The sequence below is a fragment of the Eupeodes corollae genome, chromosome 3, assembly GCF_945859685.1.
Source record: "Eupeodes corollae chromosome 3, idEupCoro1.1, whole genome shotgun sequence".
Taxonomy (NCBI): domain Eukaryota; kingdom Metazoa; phylum Arthropoda; class Insecta; order Diptera; family Syrphidae; genus Eupeodes; species Eupeodes corollae.
The window spans coordinates 83,649,223-83,655,222 of NC_079149.1; positions in this window are offsets into that span (position 1 = coordinate 83,649,223).

Here is a 6,000-nt window from a genome sequence, read left to right on the forward strand (position 1 = left end):
TACATACAAAAACGAAAAACTCTACCTCGAGCCCCTTTTTCCCTTAAAATCGCAAAAAAAATACGAGGTGCATCTCAAAACGATCCACAACCTTCTTTATCAACTCAGACGGAAAACAATACAAGAAAGAAAACAACAAAAAGAAGCCGATGTCAGTTATGTCCAAAAACGGATAATAAGACAGGCGATATTTGCGATAAATTTATATGTAAAGAACATTCTAAAACTATTACTTAGTGCACAAATTGTCATAACTGATTACACTTTCATCTTTCAATCTTCAATAAAAAATTGTTAGAATACTAATAAGATTAAAATGTAAACATACTTTTTTTTAAATTCAATAAAATCGTAAAATATAAACTTAAATAAGATATATGTTCATTAAAATATTTAAAAAAAATTAAATTATTAACCATACTTGTATTATTTAATCAAATACTTTACGGACAAACACGACCGGACATAAATCTTGAAAAAACAGTAACAGAAGATCTTTTACGTTAGTAACTTTGAGGACCGTATGAAGGTTAAGTGACACATATTGCTTTGCACCAAACTCAAACCTACACATAAAAGTCATTAAGTCAAACATAATTTATGTGTAAAAGGAAGTGTCGCATAAATTATTTAAATGATTGAATCAATCGTTACCTATAGCAATTTTTGGACGTTCTTGTAAGCTTATATAAATAGTGATTTAAAAAAAATAAAACAAAATAAAATAGACTTCGAAATCCTGGATATATTTGATGATGACGTTGAAATCCTTGAAATTGTTGAACTTGGAGTTCCTCGTCAAATATACGAGAGAAATGAAAATTTTTCATCGTTTGATGTGCTCTCGCTTTACAAAAGATTTCGTTTAACAAGAGAAATAAACATAGTTGTTTTAAAAAAAAAAATAGCAAGCTTATTAAAATGCCCTTCAAACAGGTACAGTCATTTTAATAAAAGTATAGAAATTGAATTTTATTTGTGCTCTCAGAAACAACTCCATAGCTCCTATCAACCAACTTTTGGTCGCCTTCCGGTTTTTTGCAACTGGAAATCACATGTTTCGACAGTTTCAAGGATAGTTTTGAAAGTTTCCAAAGCAATAGCTAGACTTGCTAATGACTACATCACATTTCCTGATAGTACAACTGATATATTAAAAACTGAAAAAGATTTTTTTGAAATAGCATCGTTTCCAAATGTTATAAGCGCCATTGATGCTGATGGCACTCATGTTAAAATCCAGTCTCCTGGTAAATAATGCCTTTTTTTTATTTATCAAAATTTGGATTACGAATATGGTGTATGTTAAGGTGGGTTTGATGCAAAAGTTTTTCGAAACAGTAAAAAATTATTTTTCTATAAACGTTCAGGCAATTTGCAATGCTAAAATAATATTCACCAATGTGGTGGCGAGGTGGCCTGGATCAAGCCATGATGCTACGATTTTTAATAGTTGCAGAATAAGAAACGTTTTGGAAAGAGAGTCTAGCTCATACGCAGATTGTTTTATTTAGGGTAGGTACTTTAAAATATTAGGTGATTCAGCTTATCCTCAAAAACCTTATTTGATAACGCCACTGCTCAACCCACATGGCACAGCTGAACAGTTGTATAATTAGTCTCAAATTCGTTCGAGAGTAGTAATCGAAAAAGCTTTTGGCATTTTAAAACGAAGATTTCCCATTTTGGCCTACGGTGCCCGTTTGAAATTGAGTACTGTATTAACCATTATTTATTGCAACCTGTGTTTTGCACAATATATCGAGGCACAATAATATAATCGATGATCCGCCTGAAAGCATAGACTTCAGTAATGAAGATCAAGAACGTGTTATCAGCGCTGGACAGATGGATATTGAACATTCTTCAGCAAAATAATTTAAGAACAAATTCCTCAAATTTTAACATGCATATTATAATCATATAGGATTAAAATGAATGTACATATTATGCAGTATAAAATATGTATCAAGGTACGTTTGTATTTCCGAAGGACATTTTTTTAAGAAAGTTTTTCTCGTGTGATCTCATTAAAATAAACTTCAATTTCATTTAAAATATTTTGAGCATCTTTGACAGTGCAGTTTTCTTCTCTGATTTTTTTCAAAATCTCAATTCTTATTTCAATATCAAGTTCCATGGATTTCCTCTTCAGGTCATGCTCGATATTCATCTAATATTTTTTTGCAATAGTTTCTTCTTTCAAAGTATCGTACTGCAATTTGGCAAGTTCTATTTTAATTTTAGAATATTCTGAATACTGTTCAGATATTTTGTTGCTTGGTAGACTTGAGGCAACGGGTCTTCTTCTGGTAAACCATGGTGTATTCACTTCTAGCGAACTACTTTCAAATTGTTTTTTGAAATCTTTTGGCAAAACAACTGTTGTTGGATTTTCATTTTCAATTTCAGGAAAGTTGCTTTCTTCATTGAGATCCTGTAAATCGGTGTGAATAATGGTATGAAGTGGGGTTCTTAATTTGGGATGAGCAGTTTTCTTCAGCATAGAGGGTTTGTAGCCAATCCAGTCGTTGTTCGAGTTTTCTGCAATCTAAAAAATAGTTAAGAAGTCAAGTAGGCAAGCAGTGAATTGTTGTTTTACAATTTACATTTTGGCCTTGTTTTTCTTTGACTTGGTTGTTACCGTCGAACTCGTTTTTCAAAGCCATGAACAGTTTTTGGGTTCATAATGGAGATAGCTATTTCAAAAATTGGGTCTGTCGGTTTGATCGGGTTCCCACCACCAGTTTGCACACTAGAAAATTTTGAGCAGCTTCCTTCCGGGTTTCGGCTTTGTAGTTTCCATACAGCATTTTTAAAGACTCGCTATTCCTAAAACTAGAAGCTCCGGATTGGCTGTTCAAATTTTGCTCAATACGACGCCAAGCACTTTCCTTTTCCTTCCATGTAGAGGCATCAGCTTTTTTGTTCTCTATTACTGCTCTTTCTTCATAAATTGATTGAAGAAGCAATGTTTTCTCGTTTAGTGAAAAGTTGGGATTTCTTTTCTTGATTTTGTTTGCCATTATATTTCATTTTTGCAAAAAAAAAAACAATTTTAGAACACAATAAGAACCAGCAATTAACAAAACAACACCGTTTCAATTTTGAATTTTTTCACGAATTTTAATATTTTGACGTTTTGTGTAGGACGAAGTGAACTTAGATGTGTTTTAAATCTGCTCCTTTGCTAAGCTGTGTATTTTGATAATGACAACGAGGTAATTGTACGGAACGAAAATGGATTTTATTTTATTATATTTATTTCATAGTGGAATGAAAATCATATCAACGCGACTGGAGATTCTACACACCATCAATGCTTCCAAAAAAACTCGAAGTCAATTACCCAAAAAACAATTGACGACAATGTGCTATAACTGAAAAAGAATTTGTTGACACCGAACGAAAAGAAAATGCATCATTATAGACTTCTAGAAGAAGGCCAATCGCCTCAACATTGCAAAGCACCAATGTTTCAGAACAACATTGCGAAACAGCAAACATCAAAATTTAGTTTCAATATGATACTTAAGAACACAAAATAAAATAAAAACATATTTGTAAGTACTTAATTCCTCTACAAAACTAAATATTTATCTATTATTACATGACATCGTTATATCAACTTTCATTCTTAAATCTTAAGCCTGGGGACTGATTTTGATAAGAGTGCCGTCAATGGGCAGTTTCAGACAACATAAGAGACTTAATTTGCATTCAACTGTATTCTTTGAACGCACATTTTAAGCAAAGCAGCTAGTTACTTTTTCAAGTGTTATACATTTTAAACTCAGAACTTTACTTCACTAACTTCTACCTTCAGTTCTTCGTACAAAAACTAAAAAAAAAAAACAATATTGTCTACAAAACACTTCTCAGGCAAGTTACATGTCAATCAACATTTGTGTTTTGTATTGGAAGAATATATTACTTATTTCTTTTCCAATTTGAAGAGGAACCCTTTCCTATAAAACATTAAATAAAATTGGTCAGAAAATAAAAAAATCATTGAAGTTCAAATTTCAGTTGAATAACAAAATATGATCAACTGTCATTTTGATAGAAGTAGACTTGACTTAAAAGTTAGGGTTATTTTTCTTGACTTTCATAAAAAGATTTTGTTTTGTTTTTGAATTGTTAGCTGAGGTTTCAACAAATTTAATATAATCGTTTGCAATTCTTTTAATTAATTTCGACACCTTCAACAATATTCTTAAAACTGTCAACTGACTCCATTCCACCAGTCTCGGGGTTAAGTTAGGAGATGGGTTCCTGTCGCAAAAAAACGTAATGCGACTAAAAGTTGTAAATAGGAGCGGTAAAATTACTCCTAGAAACGAAATTTTTTAAAACAAACAAACAAAAACAGAACTTCGAGGAATTCTACTTCATATTCCAACAAGGCCGACACTTCAAAATCCGTTTTTTCATAATTCTTGGCAGATATTTCAAATAATGATAAAATTATACTAATGTCTAACATAAATGTGCTAAGAGGATTATGTTTTGTTTTACTTGACGAAATTTATGTTTGCGTTGACATTTAGTGCATAACAATATGTGTTAATTAGGGGTTTATGTTGAACGTAAATATTTATGTTTCCTATCAGCAAACTTTTTCTCAGAAGAAAAAAGAGAGGACATGAGAAGCGTGCGGTCGAAGATGTTGAGAGGTTTAAAAGCAGTAATGAAGTTCGATTGTTTTATAGACAGGTGAAACAAAATTCACAGGTACATAAACAATTCTGAGGATAGGAAAGGACCACTTCTACAGTCTGTATAATGGCGATGACAAACCGAATTCCGCTGTCAGGCAGGATGATCCATTCAACATAGGCGAAGAAAGTCAACAATCCCGTCCTCCCGACTTAGACTAAGTAAAGATTGCCATATCTAAGCTGAAGTCTAATAAAGCCTCTGCAGTGGATTGCTTAAATGCCGAGCTCTTTAAAGCAGCTGGAGATAAGTTGGTTAGGAGCATGCACCAACTTATCTATAAGATATGGTCGGGTAAAAGCATGCCCGATTAATGGAACCTCAGTATTGTGTGCCCAATTCTAAAAAAGGAGACAATCTAAACTGCACTAACTATAGAAGAATTAGTCTACTTAACATCGCCAACAAAATCTTCTCTACCGTAATATGTGAACAACAACAACCTGATAAGTCCTTATCAGTGTGGTCTTAGACCAGGAAAGTCCACAATAAATCAAATGTTCACATTACGGAAAATCCTGGAAAAAATCCAGGAACACCAAATCGCCACCCACCACCTTTTCATCGATTTCGAAACCGCATATGATAGGGACGAGCTGTATAGAGCCATGTCTAGTTTTGGTATCCCTGCCAAACTCGTCCGTTTGTGCAGGATGACCATGGAGAATTCACGCTGCTCCATAAAAGTTGGAAACAACTCAACAGAACCTTTCGATGTCAAAAAAGGTTTTAGACAAGGTGATGCGCTGTCATGTGACTTTTTTAACATCGTGCTTGAAAGAATAGTGCAGAGTTCACACGTCAACACTAAAGGCACTATCTTTCAAAAGTCTGTCCAATTACTAGCATATTCTGATGACATTGACATAATCGGAAGAACTCAACGTGATGCAATGGGGCTTTTGTGAGTAATGAGGCAGAGGTGACAAAAATGGGTTTAACGGTTAATGAGGGCAAAACAAAGTGCATGCTGTCGTCAAGAAAGGACAGACAACACCCACGTCTTGGTCAAAACGTCACCATCTAAAGACGTAACTTTTAGGTAGTCAAGGACTTCGTCTACCTAGGCTTCGCTGTAAACGCAGAAAACAGCAACAGCGCTGAGATCAAAAGCAGAATAACTCTTGCTAACCGCTGTTTCTTTGGGCTAAGAAAGCAATTGAGTGGAAAATTCCTCTCTCGAAGGATCAAAGTATCGCTATAAAAATAAATAAATAAATTGGGTGGCGCAACAGTCCGTTGAGAACTATGGCCTAGTGACTTACAAATCTCAACCATTCC